Source organism: Bombus fervidus, chromosome 10, assembly GCF_041682495.2.
Source record: "Bombus fervidus isolate BK054 chromosome 10, iyBomFerv1, whole genome shotgun sequence".
NCBI lineage: Eukaryota > Metazoa > Arthropoda > Insecta > Hymenoptera > Apidae > Bombus > Bombus fervidus.
Window position 1 is genome coordinate 13,884,168 of NC_091526.1, and position 21,047 is coordinate 13,905,214.

At 42.2% G+C, this 21,047-nt stretch overlaps 1 protein-coding gene and 1 long non-coding RNA gene across 2 annotated transcripts in view; one reads left to right on the plus strand and one right to left on the minus strand.

Annotated features, from left to right (window-relative positions):
• LOC139991377 (uncharacterized) overlaps window positions 1–9,059 on the plus strand; it is a 42,945-nt gene extending 33,886 nt beyond the window's left edge. Inside the window, exon 3 of the long non-coding RNA XR_011800817.1 lies at window positions 4,999–9,059. This is a non-coding gene — a long non-coding RNA (uncharacterized lncRNA). The remainder of the gene's footprint in view (window positions 1–4,998) is intronic.
• Window positions 1–21,047, minus strand: part of LOC139991369 (uncharacterized) — a 130,463-nt gene that overhangs the window by 103,585 nt on the left and 5,831 nt on the right. The gene's annotated exons all lie outside the window — the stretch shown is intronic.

Here is a 21,047-nt window from a genome sequence, read left to right on the forward strand (position 1 = left end):
GAACGGAGAGGGTCTGTAATGTTGCGACGCGTTTCTGCACGCGTGTGTTAGTTAACAGGAAACGGGGGAAATATAAAATGAATTACGAGTGGAACGGACACGTTTGTGTCGGCCATCATTTACAGTTAATACGAGAAAAATGCATATTCGTGTTTCCCACAGACGATGTTTTAATCTTGCCCGTTTAAACTTCCCTGTGAGCGCGTCTCTGTGTTGACGATATAAGATAAGACGCGGCCAGAAACCTGGGAAAATGTGATTTATACGCGACGCGACCGAGTCGTTCTCGTCGTTAATTTCGGCATTCACGATTTAAAATGTACGAGTAAAAATGATCGGATTCGACGGTTAATATCATCGGATCGATAGCATCCATCGGAAAATCTTGGTCGTAATCTTTCCAACCGGATTCATCGCGTTGTAAAGTTACAAAATTTATTATTAACTTGCGTTTTACGAGGGGAAAAACCAGCCAGTATGAAGTACCGAGTCTCGTTGCAAGATACGATGTATCGTGCATGATATTAAAATAAAAATCGAGTTGCTACGAAATTCAACAACGAAAGAGGAAAGGGATGGAACGGTAGGGATATTATTTCATATGTAATTGTGAAATAACGAACGTCTGGACTCATAATGCAGGTGGTAGACCAGCGTGCAGGCCCTGAATTTAAAAGAGCTCATTAAAAGAATGCAAGGAGTTCACTGACTTTGAGAACAGCCCACGAAGAAATGTTGCAGTTGCTTTTTAAATTACGTCTTACGCGTCGCGATGTTTAACAGGTGCAAAAGTCAATTTACCATCCATCAATTCTACTCTTTTATCGCTAACGAGATATCTATTGTTAGATTATACAATATAGGTATGATATGTATATTATACGAACATATCTATTATTCGACCTACAGTTTCGAGATTACGTAACTATTCTTGTAAAGAGGACTACTTCTATCTACTCGTGCGACACAAATTCTTACGAGACAATTGATCTATTTTCATAGCTCCACTGTTTCCGTCTAAGTACAATTTTGCTCCCTTCGGAATTGCAGCGACTTTAGCGGTTTAAAAGGATGTTTGTATCAACAACGAATCGTGATAATTTTTTAATTAAATCGGCTCGAAACGTTACGTAACATAATAACGTAATAGATTATCTATAATTAATGTCCTATTACTAATAATCCCAATTTACGTATACCTATGTATCATATGCGCGCACAACCAGATGTTTGGTTTTATAGTTGCCATGTCTAATACCACGATCTTGCGATATGTAAACGATCTTGTCAGAATTGGTTGGACTGATCCATAATAACGCACGTATGCGGACGTCTTATAATGGGTCTAGAAATTGGTCAGGTGGGAACGGCCATTTTAATCGTCGCATTATTTATGCAAATTCCAAATGCCAGAATGTCAGCTGCAAACTGAAATTTCATATCACAAAGTCGATATCGGAAGAGGAACGTGTCATGTACGAACAATTGATTAGAGTGAAATGCAAAATTTATAATAGAAGAACATCTCGAAAAAGAATTTTCTTTGAAAATATTCTATTCGATGAACGATATCCTGTTAATCTAAAGTAATGTAAAAGAAAGAGATTAATCCAGGAAAGGGATTTAATCGAGACCGATAAATTAAATAAATAAATGAATTTCTATCGGTAATTAAAACGCCAAGTAGAAAGTCGTTTCTTTCGAGACGAATGCAATATTTATAGCCGATTAAATCGTAGCTTTATTAAAAAATTGATGTCAGGTCGTCTACAAATTTAAATGGAATAGAATTCGAGAAGCGAAGCTTCCAATTATGCTCGTAATAGAATTACCCTAACAAAATGATCTAATAAAGATCAAACGGCGTTCTGCAACTAGGTTCGAGCCAGAGTACTTCCCTTTTATCAGTGCCTCTGAATTTAGGTCATGTTTTTGTAGGGACAGAAAAGTCTTCTGCTAAGAGAAGAAACGTATTATTCTTTGAAAGCACTATAGCTCGTTCTCGCTTCTTTTGCTTGCTTCGTAAACATTTATTCCTTATAACGTTTTGTTCGGAAGAAAAACGTAACATTTTTTTTCTATAAAAACAATCGATCAAATATTTATTGCTACGAAAGCTAGCTGCCCATAACCTATAGCGCTCCAATTATATCATTACGTACAGAATCTATATTTAGTTTGATGTATTCGATCGAAAAGAACAAATAACGAAAGAAAAATTCTTTTGCCCGCAACTGTTTGTACGGTGTACACATACATATACGGTAGATCTCCGATACATGTCCAAATTAATCGGGACATATAACTATTCGGATGGAAGAATTTTCGGATAGTAGAACACTTCTGTTCGTACTTCGATCTAAATTTTCTTTCTAATGCCACAAACGCTTGGAAATAACCAAGCTTTTCATCGTTATTTTCATCGCAATCTTCTCTCTTACGACACAAGGACTTTGGATGTTTAATAGCAATATGTATTATTTCAATTCCTTTAAAGATTTTCTGCTTTTTGAAAAACTCGAGTAATTTTCAAACTATTTCTCGATGCCATCGATCGTAGATTCTTGTCGTTTTTACAACACTTGCGCGTATTTTTCTAGTTTTCGAAATACGCATCTTTTGTTTTCTTCCGACGCTTGATACAATCACGCACTTCCTCTCTGACATCATTATGACATCACCAGATAATAACGCGTACGATAAACTCGTAGGAAGGACGCGTAATAGTAAAAGACGCAAAGAGGAAATATCGTTCTGTTAATAAAACTTTTGAATAGTGGAACTTTCGTATATAATACAACGCTCTGATAATAAATCTTCGAATAGCGAAGATGTCGCTGTATTGGTGTATTCTAGATGATTGGAAATTCGGATTAAAAGGGTTAAAAGTCCGGTAACGGGAGACAATTTGTTTTGTGACGTTACAAATCGCACGGTGTACCAAGGAAATGAAACAGTTCCCAGTGAATAATTCAAAAGCATCAAAATCGAAGGGCTATCGGGCAGCTTTTGTTCGCTTTAGCTTGCTTTCTTCCATCCGATCGGAAGAAATTCGATTTTATCATAAGCTGGTGTCCGGACTTGTCGTCCCTTTCTTTCCTCGTGTCCGACACTCTTCTGTTATGTCATAAATAACAAGGATATGTATGGAGAGTCCGAGAAAGGGGCACGTGCGTCCAACGATTTCATCTGCGAACGTTGCGTGCCATTATATACAGTTCTGTTTAACATACAAAACAAATAAGATAGAACCGTTCGTATGCAGCATCGTGTTCGCCTGGGGATCTCTTTTCTCTGCTTGCCTCGTGAATTTTTCCAACGAAATTTAATCCAGTAGTTCCAGGCGGACCTACGAGACCAATATGAACATTGCCGCACTCGGGATTCGCCTCTTTCGTTCCTGTATAGACGCATTTAAAATATTTCCAACCCCGCGTTTCCTATTCTCCAGATATCCAGATTATTTATTACCGCATTATACGTTTCTGCTAGGAAATTCGAAGAATCGACGAGCCAAACAAAATTTCTCTCTCAGAATGTTTTTCAAAAGAATTTTTAATTTTATCGATATAAAGATTTCAACCGTTTTAGTCCAGTTCTTTGGTTTAACTGCAATTTGTCAACAGACCGCAAAAACACATGTCTACGTACGGAAGGGTAACAAAGTTAAAACCTACAATTCTGTCGTTAGCGAAAGAAAGCGTACGTTTAGCCACTGATGAAAGATTCACGGAGATCGGTCTCGAAAAATGTACATAGAATCGAGATTCCGTCGTCTTTCGTATTTATTCGACAAAAATTGAAAATCTGGATTTTTCTTCTGGTTGGTTTTGTCCTCTATCCCCGACTTTACCCTTCCGAATTCCTCTGTTATCCGCTACTATCTCAAACTGCATCGAATTTGTAGGGAGAGGTTTCGCGTTACGCTCAAGAGGACTGGAAACACGAAATATGTACCAAAGTAATATCCAGATTTGCCTGCGTGTCGCCGATACGTTTGTTTGCTTTTCAGACTATGTCATCCAGGGAAATGGTATTTCTTGTTGTTGATTCTTTCACCGATTTGACGAATAAATATTTCTTCTGTCTCCTTTCTACGAATTTTACTCCGCAGTTACAGCATATTATTCTTTAAAAGGTGTGCAAATTTCGATTATGGAAGAAACGAAAAATCCATTATTTACCTGCTATTAGTTCGACACTTCGGCAAATCTCGAAACCTTTATACGACAAAATCGAGTGGAAAGAATTCGTGTTACGGGTATTTTTTCTGCCAAAAGTTCGAAGGATAAGTAAGCGAACAAACAACGTATGTTGTAATTAATCACGAGTGTTTGCATTCTCATTTTTCACACGTGTCAAGGTCAACCAATGTATCATTACGTAGCAACCTGTGTTCTATTCAAATTGACAAAGATGATCGTACAATGATAATCGAATGTTTTTTCTCTCGATAATATAGGTTTGTTCTTTCTTTAATATCGCGCGCGATAAGCAATATTTAACAAAAGGATTAAATCAGAATTAAGTCGAACCATAGTTAATAGTCAAGGAAGAAACTTTTAAGAAACAAAATCAAATATATCCGACTGTGCATTCCATTTTTCAGCAGGATCGAATGCAGCAAAATATAATTTGACATTAGCGTATCGATTAAATAATATTACGAAGTGGTATTTGATAATTATTGACACACAGAAATTATTAATTGCAAGCGAATTCAATTTCACGTCCTGTTTTATTCACAACACAAACAGTAAAATCGAAGATGATTTATTTATCCGATAGAGGTATAAGTTACCCTATGGATACATATATCCTCTCGGGAGCAAGTAAATGCAAAAAAAAGAAAAAAAAGAAAATACGCGAAGAAATTCGCGTAAGTATCATATTCAATTAGAGAAAATGCATTGGCAAACTCGTATCATCGAATGCTTCCAGCAATAAAGAGGCATTTTAAAGCTAATAACCTTAACATCTGGTCTCCTTTTGTTGCAGATACAGATTGGAAAGATTGGGAGTCAAAAACCGTATACTTCGAGATTTTGGTAAGCAACACGCACGAGTCGAAGAAATTACGTACCAACGTACCGATAATATTCCTACCAATGATCCTAAGAACATAACGAATCAAGTTGCATCACAATCGCTTCGCTTATCTAAGAAACGCATACATATTACGCAGGATTCCTCCGATTTCCTAGAGATTACCACCACTGTGCTCGTATAATTTACGTTCTATATTCTACAGAAAGATAACAAGCGGAGTGGAGCAACGATTTCTCATGGCTATGTCCGTGCCATTCTTTCCATAGAAAGTAGCGAGCTCGAGGCAACGGTTAGCCCGTAATCTCGATTTATCAACGGACCCTCAATTTTCCTTTGCCGAAGAGCGCGCGCCGAGTGGTTGGAATTAAAGCATCAGAGTAAACGCAGAGTTCCTCGCATTAAATTATGGAAGAGAGTTGTCTTCTTCTATCTAATTTACCCTTCGCCGCGAGTTAAGCTGACGCTTGAAATTAAGCCAGCCCCTATAAATTCATTGAACGGTAACTTCACTTACATTCAACAGTAATTCTTGGATTTTATATGGCAAGCTGGCAGGCTCGAACAATCGAGTTCGGTCAGCCTTCGAAGCGGGTCATTGTATTTCTTTGGGTGCAAAGTCTTGGTTTACTTTACTCCGCCGTGCCGTACCGTACCGTGCAACGATGAAAGAGGGTGTTCGTCGAGAGATCGACTTATCGAAATTGACGTTAAGAGTTTCAGCGGCAACTAAAATACTCGACAATGGAATTAAGGCTTTTGGAAGCGATACCGGAAAGATAAGAGAGAAATCTCGAATGCATTTTCAGAAGAGGCCCGATGGAAATTGTGCTTTCTCGGAACGATCGAAGACGCGTCCATGGACGAATCGCGTACTTACGTGTTACGTAATTTCGTTGGACGAGCGACAGAGATTCTGACAATGTAAGAATTGAACGGGCAGGTCGATTACTCTTTCGTTTTCGGTTTACCGCGCCTGCGATTGCACGTCTCCGGAAGCTGACGCGTTCAGCAAAGAGCGTGTATGTGTACGGTGACAAAGGCTTTTCAGTCGAACGAAGGACAATCAGTCACAACGCGTTGCATCACAATGTTCATGGAACGAGTGTCTGTCACAGAGAACCTTCTGTATAAACGAGACGAACATCATCGATCCACATCTTCGCAATGAGAGATAATACATTCTCTGGAGGAACGTCGCTGCATCTCGATCCAAAAGAAAATACGCCCGAGCTGAGAATAAACCGTTTCGTATCTCTTTTTCCCTTGGAAGTACGAGCAGTAACGGCTCTGGGTTCTTTCAGCCTTGCTGACTGCTGTTCTCAGACGCATCCATTTGTATCTCAACCTTTCACCTGATTTCTCGGCTCGTTTAATCCGTTCCGTTCATTCAACATAGTCTATCTTCTTGCCCGAACCAATTGATATTTAAATTGAAACGGGCACGCCGTTTCCATGTACTTGTTTCTCGTGAAATTTAAAAGGGAGGTCCCGCTCGATTTCTGAAAAAGGTTCGCAGTTCTCGATGCTTGCGTATTTATGTTTATTTATATAAATTTTAGCTTGTACGGTACGCTTTCGTTTGTAGAATTTGTACGATTGTTACTTCGAATTTGATCGATATATTTTGATAAAAAAGAAAAGAAAAAGAACAAACCGGACTAGGCTGGACTCTTGGCTGAAATATTCGACAAATATCTCAACGAAGGAAATAAAAGATGCGAGTAAGAAAACTTAATTTGCTCGTAAGTAAATATTCGAGCACACGCGAACCATACAAATTGCGAATACCCCGCGAAGTTTCCACGCAGCTTATGCAAATGCGAATGTATCGAGTTTCATCGAAGCCCTTGCGTACCTCGACGAAATATCGAATTCCAGTCGACAATTTCACGCAACCGCTCGATACCTGAATAAAATATCGAAAAACATTTTGAATCGGTTATTCGGAATCGAACGTGGGCAATTTCTCCGAGTACAGTAACATAGGCTATTCTCCTTCGAGCCATTCCATCGAGTGAAATTCCTTTCCAACTTACTCCGATAATCTAGTTACCAGAAGAATACCATCGCACGAATGACGAAGCGACACACGGAGAATCTACTCGATTCGATCCTTCTTCCAATTCGAATTTCAGATGTTCCAGCTTTCCGGCCTCTACCTTCAATCCGCTTCCGTTGATCTCTTCGAATTCCATACGTTTCGTATAGAGATACAGGAGCCAGGTAACGCGAAATATCAGAAATTTTCGCGGGAATAGTAATGTAGGGCAAACGCCTGCAGATTTTCGCTGGCTTTTTTCCACCGGTAGCCCTTTCAGCTTTCTCATCCCGTCGGCGTACTCGAGGCCCCTGATATATAGCGCGTTTATCGACCGGTTCTTGTCTCGTCGCGGATTAGAAAGAACGGCCATACCGTGTTCAAGCGTGATTCCAATTCCTCGATCGTGTCTGCCCGATAATCACGCCACCGGATTTCTTTCCATGAAGGAACTTGGACGACCCTTCCGTCTCTTCTTTCCCTATTTCCTTGCCTATCCACTTACGATCGATTGCTCTCCATCGAAGCTTTAATCCTTAACATCGGTTAAGGTGGTCGAACACGGTTGGCTCCGAGTCGAGCGAGGATCGATCTTGACCAGACTTTTGCCGTTCCATCCATACGAATACCCTTAATGCCGGTTTACTTTCGATTCTACCGAGCCGTACAACCGTAGTTCGGGGACTTTTTAAAAAAAAGAAAACTTTACGGTGCGGTGGTAAGGTCGTACCCATGCACGTCGTAACGGTGCGGATCGTAAAAGATCGTAGAAGGAGAAGGAGGCGACGGAGATAGTAAAAGCGGCGGTGGTATCGCTGTTTGTGCCGGCTGGATATATTTCAGAGTTCTTGTCCATCCGTTTCTTGCACCAGATATTGCCAGAAATTTCTGCGCGCGGAGCTTTTCTTCTACCAAAACGATTTGATTCTATCGATTTCTCGAACGATTCGTTGCTATCATTCTGCGGATCGAACCAACCGACGTTAACCTGCTGCTTTTTTTTTTTTCTTTTAGAATTCACGAACGCTAAATTCACGGAGCGCGCACGAAACGCATAACGCACTATGCAATTAAACGGATAACAGTGATTAGACAATTACCGCTAGACACGCTCGGGTAATACACGCGGAGATTAACGGTTCGCGGCTCGGGAGATTGAAAATCCAACGAACATCGTCGGATTACAGCGTCTGGTGATTGGTTTCGCGAGGTGGTCGTAACGCGTGATACTGTGCAATTTCGTGTTCATGATTCGGGGCTTGATCACCGTTGCATCAAACGTTCCTCGTTTCAACGCAATCTTTCTTTCTCTTCCCGACAGAGAATAAAATTTGAAAAGTAACTTTCCTAGTTAGTCGGAAGAATCATGAATTCCGAAGCGGATATAATTCCAAGGCCAGCCACAGGTTCCCCGAGTTGTAAATCTCGAGAATTATTTCTTTCTTGGAGGACAATAGACCCCAAATTTCCTTTCCATTCGTTCCGTCGAACCGTTTAAATTGGAGGTACAGGTTGTCACGGGATTCCGGCGCGGGAGCGTGTCAATTTTGCGCGCCGCCCGCTGAATATGCATCCCCGTGTGAAGCTTTCGTCGATCGAACGAGGGTTGTGCGCACACACCTTGTCGCATTATCCTACGCTCGAGTTCGAAGGCATCTTTTATTTTATCCGACGCCAGGGCCGAGAAACAGCCGTGCATCGATTTCACGGAAGAACATTTTGTTCCCTCTGTCGAATATATTGTTAGTCGAGCATCAGCTTAAACAGACTGCACAACGTCGACGGGACAAAGCGATTGATTGTAACACGATAGCGAGGGAATATAAAAGACGAGAGGAGAGAAAGAGAGAGAGAGAGAGAGAGAGAGAGATGACTTTCCTCTTCCTCTATAATACTTTACAAAAGAAATCCAGCGTAGTGATTACCGACAGACGCACTCGAGGAATTGGAATAAAACTCCAGAGAAATGATATTTCTTTTTTTCATTCTCCTCTTGTTTCCTTAATTTCAACCTGGAGCCGATTAACATACCAGAGCCTTTCACCTTCTGTTTTCATCTTCCTTCGCTTTCACAACTCCTTTTGTATTTCGAGTGAGAAACTTCAGACTTTCGGATTATTCTCCAAAGATATAACGCGTGTCCACAATGTCGTTGACCTTCGGTCAAACTTGGTGCGTATGTTTCGCGCTTTGTACGCAATTTGACTCGTTCGTATCCACGCTTCGTCTTTTTTAAAAGCCCGTGATCTCTACAACATCTTCGGAAATGTGAAACAGAGTGTCCCATACTCGTCCGTTTAAACGCATCTCCCACTCGCTTCTTTTGGCCGTCCAGTCCATCTAACAACTCGATCGCAAGTGCTCGTCTCGAGCAGAGCAATTGGCGTTTCGCGTCATTTCGCGCGAAGCAGGGGAAGCTGGAATTCCGTTTACCGTCGAACACGTCATGGAGACGGACGTTAAAGGAAAAGGGAAAACGTTCGAGCGAGAAGTCTTCAACGAGCAAGACAATGACGATTTGAACAATGCTCAAACTCGTAGAAGCTGCCAGTGATTACATAATCATAGCCTAGTAAACACGTACAATGAGAACGAATCGTTACGTGGATGGCTTGGCGGCGGCGGCGGTGGTGGTGGTGGTGGTGCTGCTGCTGCTGCTGCTGCTGCTGCTACCGCCGCTCTTGCTGCCTCGTATCTGTCTTTCTCGTTCTACGCTGTTAGCTATAGTGTCTGCGGACGAAAAATCCGACATGGTACTCGTGGACGTTCTAATGCCGTGCCGTGGTCGGCGAGCTGAGAGGTTTTCATCGTAGGCTATCCACGCTCGTGGGAATCAGGGCTTTTTATCGGGCATAGTCTACCCTCTCTTTCCCTCTTCCTCCATCGACATCGCCATCGCCATCCATCCTCCTTTATCGTCCTCCACCTTTCTCTCTCTATCCCTTTTTCTCACCTCTTTCTCTTACTCTTTCGTTCGCCCCTCTCCTCCGGACTCTCTTTTCATCTCTCCACTCTTCCTCTTTCTCCCAGCCTGGCTTTGTACACGATACAGACTTTCTGCGGTATTACGTGGGTATACAGGGTGTCCGATCTAACGACCCTTATCCGATTCTCGCGTTTTCCAAAACGATCCTTCGTCTTTTTTCTTTTCTCTTCCTCCTTTTTTCGAATATTCCTATCCGCTAGATACCGGCAGCTCTGCTTTGTTCGTTTGTTTCACTACGCTCGTCCTTTCTGACTTATCGCGTGTCCATCGTCTCTTTTTCCCCCATTTTTCGTTTCGTTTCCTCGATTTCGTACGTGGAATCGTCCTCGTCTCGATGTTTGACGAATCACGGAACAGGCGCTTTTATAGAAGAAGAACTTTTTCCGGCTGAATTTTTTGCTTCGCGCTAGATGGAATAATCCGCGCTGATGACGATTTTCTCGGTGCTTCGCGTTGCTCGACAGGTCGATTTATTTCGCAATTTAGTTTTCGTGGAAATACCTAAAGACGGTTTAAATCTTCACGAGCGAAATTTTGCTTGCTTCTTATAGGAGAAAGCCGGCTTATCGAATACAACTCACGACGTTGCACGAGCCATAAAGCATTCGGAATGCTAAACGATGTAAACACCAGAAACGAAGATTTTCGATAAAAACGAAATACCGTACGAGTTAATTGAACATCGGTGCCATCGAGCCGAATCCCTGCGTTCGCGAGACACCCCATATAAACATCAGGTCATAGGCTTCCTCTTTCTCATTCGCGAACGCCACTTTAGATCCGCTGTTCTCTTTCTCTCTGTCATCTCGCGACCGTTTCCTTTCCCCGCGTGACAGCAGCGCAGCCGTCATCGGTATTAGCTTCAGTTCGAAACTAACTCCTCCGCAGAAAAAATCTCAACAGACGCGACTCGTTTCGACTCGGTTTCCACTACTTTTCCATTGCCATGCCACAGCGAAACGAAGAGAGCGAAGAAAGGAAGGCTCGTGCCACTTATCCAGCGCGTACCATCGAGACTCCTATGCGCGAGCTCACGGTTTTACGACGGAATCTGTTTATCGCTGGAAAAGAACCGCTCCTCGGCGTGTGTTCACGTGAAATTGAACGTCGAGTGGCACTTCGTCGAGCGTCGAATACACGCAGGAAACGGGAAATTTTTCAAGACGAGGGAGAAAACTTTCCTTTTTCTCTTCCAGATTGTACACGTCTGTCGATTTGTTCTTTCCCTTTCATTTTTCTCAACCCTTTTCTTCCTGTTACGTATTTTGTTTTTTCTTGCTGTACTCGAGTCTGCTCGAAACGTTTTCCACGAACGTAATGGCGCGCGCACGGACCATGGGCGATAATGATAATAGGGAAGCTTTTTTTCAAGCTTCGAAAACGAAATTCAAAGAAATTTGTCATTTACCAAGGCTATGCCGCTGACGGAAGAATAACGCGAAAAGCTAACCAAACCAACGTAAAGAGGCTTCTTCGATCGAAAGGTTTCTTTACGCCGGTTCAGGATCTGCTCTGCTATCGACTTTTAAAGAAGGCAAGAGAAGCGATTCTTTTAATTGCGACTCGGTAACGATACTTCGCCCCGGTCGCTCGTTCCCATTCGATCCTTCGCGTACAGGCGCGTACAGAACGATTTCAATCACCGCGTGCTACGCGCATCCCTCTCGCAATTTATACTCTTCGGCCTTCCGAACCGCTCCGAATCTATCAGAATTACACGATTTTTGTCCTATTTGGATCATTTGTCCTATTGTCTTTCTCACCTTTTCCATCCCCCACCCCCTCTTTCGATAGAGACTTTGAAAATTCTATGTTATAATTCCGCTTCCGAAGAGTCTTAATTTCTCAAAGATAATGTTTGCGGAAAACGTCGTTTCCGACACGCGAAAGCTGTAATATCGGAATTCTAATTGGAGAAGCTAATATTTAAGTTTGGCTCGAATACGTATCTGCCTTATCTCTAGTGTTACGCGATCGTAAGATAGTTGGAGAGAAATCGAGAAAATCGGGAACCAAACTTTCCAAGCGTTTTCAGGTCGTTGGCTCGCGGTTCGTTCTCGTTCCATTAGCATCCGAAAAGTGTGGAGAGCGCGTTCGAGATCGTCGAGAAAGATGAAAGAGGAAGTCCGTTGTTTGAATAAAGGAAAGAATTATTGTAATCATGGTTTGTCATGCCGGTCATGATAACCTCGGTTTTCTCGTGGAGCCCTCTGCTCGTGCCACGACTATGTGACCGAAATCAGCGGTTACGATCGTTTCTTCCTGTAAAATTCAACCGCTGCGGGTAAACGTTCCCATATCTGGCCATCTTCCTTTTACTATCTTTTGCCCTCTCTTGTTCGGTCTCTTCTTTTTCGGCTGGTAGGTAAACACAGCTTGCTGCTCGACGAATATTTGTACGTAGGTTGCATTTTAATTAAGAAGCGATGCCATCTCGACGAAGATTTGGCCAAGCCCGACGGTTTTAAGGCGAACTATGGGGGAATAAAGTTTACAAGTTAAGACTCCCCGGAAAGAAAGTTGCTCCGCGTTTTGTCAACGAGTTACGCGTCGCGCCGTCCCAGTCATACGCAGATATTTTAACTTTTTATGTCGGGAAATTGTTTCGTACGCCAAGCCGCTGAACTTTTATCCTCGCGAAACACAATAATTTTCCCCCCTGGTAAAGGGTCTTTGCGTGGCCCACCAATTTTCTTTCGTTTGTTTTATTCGCTCTGTAAGCGTCTCTTGGAAAGCGAAAATAGTCGTACGATATCTTGATAAACCCTTGCTTCGCAAATACATCTTTAACGTAACGCTGATATTGTTATAAAAGTATTAGCTATACGAAAGAGTAGAAAGAAAGTAATTCGGATCAAAGAATATAAATATAAACGATTCTTGTCTGTACAAATACGAATTCGAAATTTGTGGTTGGCGAGATATTTCATCGATCGATCGACGGACCGAACGATGTTTACGGACGTTTAGAGTCTAACAAGGCAATAGAGAAAAACAAAGGAAGGGAAATCACGACAATGACATCGATGGTTGCAGCGGTAGTGGCGAAGGATGCAAAAGCAACGGAGCGTCGAAACCACAAACTCGTGCGATTCGATAGCCGTAACCTTCCGGAAATATATTAAAACAGGATGTTGGTCCCGCTTCCTCTCGAATTACGAAGTACGTATGTCGCTATTCTCGTTCGCCCGATGTTACCTCTACGAGCTTCCGTCAATTTTTATTTTTATCGTCGACTTTCGGTCTATGGTCGCGTAAATTTCATCTTTCTTCCTGTTCCTTTTATTTCCTATTATATACTATATCTTAACTACTTTATTAACTAATAAGTAGTTTTCAAACTTTATCCACATTCTATGCTCCGAGCTGCACGTGGTACTCGCGTTTCATTCGATCGAACCTTGCGTTCGTTCGGTGAGCGAGCGTTAAATTTGCACGATCCTTCTTCGTCCCTTGCATCCCTTTCGTTTTTCTCCAGTTTCCTGCGCGATCCTTTAGCGCGTAAGGCTTCTTACGCGTATCGTGCGATCATTGTTATCGATAGGGACGAAGGTGCAAAAGAATCCGGAGGACGAGCACCGACGCGACGCGTTTGCGGTATTCCTTTACGATCGCTCCACCGTATAATCTTATCTGTCGGGAGATCGATCGATTTTGCCAAAAGCGAACAAGACAGGAGGAGATGGAGAGAGCCGAGTCACTCGAAAGACATTCGATAGCGGTTTCAGAGGGATGACAGCACGGTTCTGAAGCCTGGTTTCTGAAATAACTGCCGAACAACTGCCTTCGTGTAGGACTTTTCTTACGCTTATCTTCCTTGCCTCGTCCGTCCGTGTATGTAATTCGATGCTGATTCCACAACCGATTCCGCCTGATCTTCTCGTGGTAGAGCGAACAAATTCTCTCTCTCTCTCTCTCTCTCTCTCTCTCTCGAGTAGTCGTAATCGTGTACTCTGGTCAAATATTTAACGTTTAAAGAAAGAGTTTGAACAAAGCTTCTGAAATAATCGTTTACACGATAAATTCGAGAGGTTTATTTACGGCGATGAAACTGAGCAATTATTATTTTTCAGCTGCTGGAAAGTTATTAACGTTCATCGGTAAAAGAAACGTCAATCGTCAAAGCGATATTTTATAGTTCGTACGAATGAGAAGTTTCGAAGGCAACTCGCAGAAAGAAACGTAACCGCGTAAAACTCGTTGAAATCGTTTTATACGAAACAACCACGCGATCCATCGGTGTTCGCGGAAGCAATCGCTAGTTCGCGCGGCAGGGGAGGAAACACGATTTCCGCGAAGCAAACGAATTCCGTGCACGTTGAACGCTACGTACAAAACTTGGCAAATGTGTTTGCTGAATTTAATTTAACGCGATGTTCTCGTTCGAGCTTACGAGAGGAAGCGGATCTGCGAAAAATGATCTCGGTCTGTGGTAACGCACAATCGGCCGTTTACACGATTCTCTTATTTTAATGCTGCGTAGGTAAACCTGGATCGTCGCTGACGTTTCTTCGTACAAAGAGACGGAATTTTTATTTCTATGGAAAAATGTTTCGGGAACAATCGGACGATTTCAAAACGAACTCTTTGTTCTAAACGCGCGTCTTGCGATTCGATTATCTCGCAGGCTAGCAGGCTTTAATATCGCCTAGAAGACCGGCAGACCGTTTCACCAGCGAGCTCATCGTGTGGGACGTTAGTCGACGTAAAACCTGAAACTTTCTCTTAATAACTCGTAACATAAATACACGGTGGCCGGCCGGTACCGGATAGAGTGAAAACTGCCGCGTAGCGGCCTGTAAGAAGAGCATAATTTACACCCCCGTAGAAAACCGGGCTGGCTGCTTAACGCCGCGTCGTCCTTTTTTTCCTTCGCTAACCCTCTTTTTCTTTCGCTTCCGCAGACTCTCCCATTGCGTGCAGGAAATTTATTCGAAAATATCCGGTGAATTATTTTTCTCTTAAGCTCGTTCCCGTTGGAAATTAGAATGAAGTTACCGCGAGAGAAACTTCTCGACTCTCCAGCCCTTATACGCGCGCACACACGCGCTCGTCCGCCATTCTCCCCCTTCCTATTCCCTTCGTGGTATTTCACGTAACTGGTCGGAAGGTGGTGCTAGCGTGGTAGAAAAATTTCCACCGGGCGGCAAACGACCAAGCGCAGCCGAAATCTAAATCCGTACGCTTCTCTAACGGCTCGTTTGTCATCGGAAAATTTCCGAGAGGGAGACGTTTGCGGGTAATCCCCCGTGGGAGGTGCACGAGGGGATAATAGAACGTTGTTCCGAAAGAAACAGCTGGAACAGAGAACCGGCTGTCTGCCCGATTCGCTGCTTAAAGTCGACGATTCCATTCGATCGAAACGACTTTTTCGCAAAACTTACGCGGTGAGCGGCGACGAAACGGCCTTCGAACCTTCGTTCCTTCTTCCGTTCAGTCGCTTTCCAGACTCTTTCTTCGTCTTTCCGTATCGCGTTTGCGCCAGTCGGCCAACTTGAAGCGAAAATGGAAATTCAAGGGTGGAAAGGACGGAAGTTGAAGGAAGGCGCGGGGTGACTACCGGAACGAGGCGAGAGTGAGAGATAAGTGGGAATACAGTTTAGACGGGGAATGGGAAGTACTTAAAATTTACACGTTAGCCGGCGTTTTCGTTTTATCCTGTTGTCTTCTTATCTATCGTGGGGCGCGCATCTAAACGGGAAATAGTGGACGTGGCGTTGTTGCGTCGCCACGTTTAAACGTAACGCGTGTTACGTCCACGATTTCCGTTACGGTATAACAAATGGAGTTTCCTTCTCGTCGCACAAAAACACGAAATCTGCTTAAGAAACCCGAGACTCGTTCCTTCGGTATCCTGCTGCATTATCGTGGCTGGTCGTTTTGTTGCTCGCGAGTCGTGCGTTTTTTAACTTAACACGTTTCCGAGCGGTTTATAGCACGATCGTGGAGACCGAGATAAGCATTTTGGATTCGTGAACGAAATGACGATTCGATCGAATCGCTCGTTCTATAGAAGGCTGTTACCTTAGGTAGAAGGCGATTAAAAGTCTGTGCAAGCGCGGTAGCGCGTAAATCGCCGTTCGTTATTGCGATTAGATTCCATTGGCTAGTATCCTGAATATTAAATTAAATCAGATGTCCGATTAATTTCAAAATCTTTGCGTTCACGCGTTAATAATAAAGCGTTAATAATAATAAATAATAAAGATGATACAACACAGCTTGAATCTTGAAAAAGATACAGCGTGTATTTTATAATATAACGTACTGTACGTTATATAATAATATATATAGGTAATCTAACAAACTACGTGTGATTCTGCTTATGGTTTCCATTAGTACGAGTGGATTACGTATTCATAGATACTACGTCGAATCCCTGTCAAATTATGCATGCTATTATGAAATAGGATTTCAAACTTTTTACTCAACAACTTACTTCGGTAGTTACCAACAGTTTGATTAAAACTTTCAACCGCTTCTTTCCTGGTTATAGATACGAATAATTGGCATTCCTATCTATGAATATTCTCGGTTATTAGATTCGTTTAAGGTATTCATTCTCTGTTCCTGAGGACAGATTTCGATGACGTAGAACGTCAGCGATGACGATGACAATAGTAGCTGGAGCGCGCGTCTAATAGATGGAAGTAGCAGGCTTGACCCACTTCGATCGTGACAAGAAAGAAAAAAAGTCTCGACGATTCCCCGGGGTCATGAGCCGCGGACGCGAGAAATTAAAACTCGTTCTTCCTCTTGGTTGCCTTAGTGGGCACAGCCTGCCAACAAAAGTCACATGTGCCTGCTGCATGATTCCCCTCGTACACGCGGCTCTCGTTTCTTCTTCCTTTAAATCCCATCTGCGTCCAATTTTCCTGTTTCTTCGAAGACGCGGCCGGTTAACACCGGTACCGGAGCTTCGCCTCGTGGAGAAGCTCGCGTCATTCGGATCTTGCCAGAGCCTATTACGCTCGAGCCTGATTAGTCCAACGGCACTGCCTTTTCTTTTTTAATCTTACGTCTGGTGTTTAAATATCTTATACGATGTCAAATATATGCTAAGAAAATTGTGCCTGTTGTGCCATTCTCGGTTATTTTCCACGATTCGCATGCAAGTACAAATTTTAGTATTTTTTCGTCTTATGTCTCGACTGTTCCCTGTAAATTTCACTGTCCAACACGAATTTTGTTCCGCGATACTCGTCAGGTACACGAATCCGTAAGCAGAATTGCTGCATCAGTCTTTTCGAAAACGTGAATTTTTCTAAAAACACTCGACTTTGTACAAAAATTAGGTATCGCGTGAAAACTAAAGATTTATTTTTTGGACAAAGTTATTGGAAGAAAAACTTTCCGTATCGTTCCGTTTTTTTCAAAATTCTTGCAAACTCAAAAGGAGGAAGAACGCAATCTGAATTAAAGATCCATATAACGGCAAGAGATTTCGAAGCGGCAACTTTCAAGAATCAACGTACCCATTTACATCGAAGAGCGTTCGATGAATTATTGAAACGATAGATTCGAAGAAAAGAAAAAAAGGAAAGAAGACGAAGAAAAAGAAAGGGAAAGAGGAGAAGAAGGAAAATGTGGAACAAGAACGTCTCGTCGTTCGTTCGTTTCCCATGACGATGTCGTCGGGCAATTAGATTTAGTGCTTCTTGCTCGTACTCCATTTTCTTTTGTTTCTGCATTCTAGAATTCTTCTTTTCTCTCGCATCCTTGTACACGCACACGGATGGAAAGAATGCTCACGCGACCGAACGAAAGGGCGCACAGTTTCGTTTATTCTCATTGAAACTTTCCAAGCACATCCCCATTTGTCTCCTCGCATTCTTTCGTCTCCTCTTTTTCTTCCGCCCTCCTCTCTACCTCTCTACACCCCTTTTCCCCACTTCCACCATCGCTTGTACCTTTTTCCATGTAACGATGAATCTCGGATTGTTATCAAGCTACGAGGGCTCTTTAATTTTTCGCTCGAAACGCTGTTAATTTTAAGCTCGAAACCTTCGCGTACAAAGAACCTATTTTTTCGTTATTTCTATGGTCATATTTGAAACTGGTAGCAAAATTCTAGAAATTCTCCTTTCATAACGATACAGAGAAATTTTCTTCGAGTTCCTCTAAAAACCATGAAATAATAAGGTTTTTAGCTTTGTTATCGAAGATGATACGCGATCTACCTTCGATACGTTTCTTGATATTTCAAGCAGCGTATAGTTTGCATAACGTTAAATAAATAACGTGAAAATAAAAATTAGTCTCGTTAAATTCTTAGATCGACGTCTTGATTAATTCGAAAGGTACGACTCGAACGAGATCATAGTTGGTGGTAAAAACGCGCCGTCGATAATAGCTCAAGATATTTATCATATTTAACGACTTGCCATACTGTCTTTGAGAGACTGACAGATCAATACACGTTTTCAAACACATCATTCTGTTACCTCGAGCATTGACACAACAATAACCTATCGATAACTGATCCTAATTCGCTCGAAAAGGACGATAATAACGGTGTCTTGAAGCTCCTATATCAGTTTTCGTAAGCTACACCATTGAATACAAGTATCAAACGAACTTTATATCCATCTAAACCGAATAGCAGTTATTCGAACGGATAATCAACCGTAATGGAATTACATACTACCGAGCACGATCCAGCGTGAATAATTTACAGGATCTTTAATACCGTCATGGATCGCTGATGGGCTGATGTAATAAATTAAATTAGAAGCAGACACTACGGGGATTCACGCCTATGCCACGCCTCCGTGACACGAGACGCTAACATATATAAATCACGGGAAAACGATGATTTATGTTCCGACGACGATCGTTAAAAATGCCTTGGGAAAGTAGCGTGTCCTCTTTGAAACTCGAGGAGGTCGATAAATCTCGTCCAGCTCGTACTACATAAGTGTAATTACGAAGCACATAAATTTTTATACCGTTAAGAGCTTGTTTCAGACATCATTCGCACCTCTCTACGAACAGTCTATGAGATAATCGATTAAACGTAGAACATTTACTATGAGTAAATTTTGTCGCAAGAAGATCGACGAATATATGAAAGAAAATAGAACTTTCCTTCCAGGTTCTTCGTCGACGAATCTTACAGCATATAGAACGAAGAAGCAGAATTCGATAAAGGTCGACTGAGAAAAAATTACGTATCGTTAGTATTTAATGGATTAAACCGGATTCGTTCCTAGATACGTTATTCGTTTTTTCCCTTCCCATATTTCTATTTCGTCACGCCGCTTAACGCACCCAAAAGTAATCGCTCTACCATCGAAGGAAACAATTTGTCTTTTATCTCGCAACAGCGTAATTTGTACGATCTGTTTGACGCTGTTCGATTAATTCCTCAATTTTTAATCCATTTTCGTTTCCTATCGGTAGTATCGAAAGTTCCATAGTTCACCCTTTGTTTTAATGGCCGTGTATTCGGACTGCCGCTTTTGGAAGCTACGCGTGCGTTAAACGGTCACGCGGAAGTCCCATACATATTAAACGATCGTGTGATTACGAATGTTTGCTTAAACCCTTCCGTGCTGATGCCGGTGGCGCCGCTACTGACCCCCTTTTCACTAGTTTTCTCCTTGTTCGTCTTTTTTTTCCGGCTTCCTGTCACATTTTGTGTGTATATATATATATTCAAACAAACATCTCACGGCGCGGCGTCTGGTTATGGACAAAGGCAACTAGATAAAGTGGCAACGAAGTCATTTCAGAGTATCTGACGTGACATTTTTAACCGTGTATGCCATTTCTGTCATTTCTGTCTTCCCATCCCATCTTTCCTTCCCCTTTGTTTCGTTGTAAATTTCTATACAATATAAAGCACGACAAACTCAGATTCAAGCCTATTTACGACATACTCGAAAACACAAACGTTCTCTTTTATTTTTCTATTTTTGTCTCACTTTTCTCTTCTCCGTTTCGACGTTTATTCTTTCCTCTCGTCATTTTGCTGTCATTCAGAATCCTCCTCCTGATTCACCCTGATCCCCGTTCGTTCACGCAAACACGCATCCACGCATACCAAATGAAAGCGCACTCTGTCTCCCTTCGTTCGCTGGCACGTTCATAATCGCTCTCGTCATCGCATGATTCCGGCTGCATTACTTCGAAGAAAGACCGCTTTCACAAACGCTGCCAAACTGCCTGCGGTCGTTAGCCTTTATGATGCACGGGGCTCAACAATTCGGCGTCTATCGATCGACCATAGCTTCGTTTCTTCCCGATCGCCGACGTTGTCGCCGACCTCGTCCGAGGCGAAACTCAATTTTATGACCACTGCTCGTCGTATCGATTAATACGCTAAATTCCTAACAAATATTTGGCTAGCATAAAGATAACGATACTCTATCGCACGTTGCTATTCAGAGACAATTGTTCGTATCGTAACAGGTAAGAATAAACGAATTGCTGTTTCACGTTAACTCTCAACCGGTACCGTTCGATTATAGACGATTATGACGATTTCAATTAGATTCGTTTTTCATTAGATAGTACATGATACAAGTTTCCTCTCTTTTATCAAAAATTAAGCTTTCCCAGCTAAAATTCCTTATTTCTAATTTACCGAATTTCCATGACTTAGAAATGTTATTTTATAACCTGTGAAGAAGAGACAGGTTTTTCAAGTTAATAAAAACATCGAACGTATTAGTTTCTCTATAGAATTTCACGAACGTAATTTTATATGATCCTTATTAGTACGCGTGAGAAGATATTAGTTAGGAGGTGATGTAAAGTGTGCCAATTACACAAGATACGGTTGGATCGAATCTCCTACCATGTTACACGTAATCGGAAACAAGCTGGCCTGGATCTTTTTACACCATCAATTACACAATTCGATTCACTTGCGTGTTATTAATACTATTATTCCATATGCGCTCTAAGCGCCTCGTAAAAGTAATGTTCTGTATTCGCAAGTTTTCTCCCATCTTTTATCACGATCCTTTG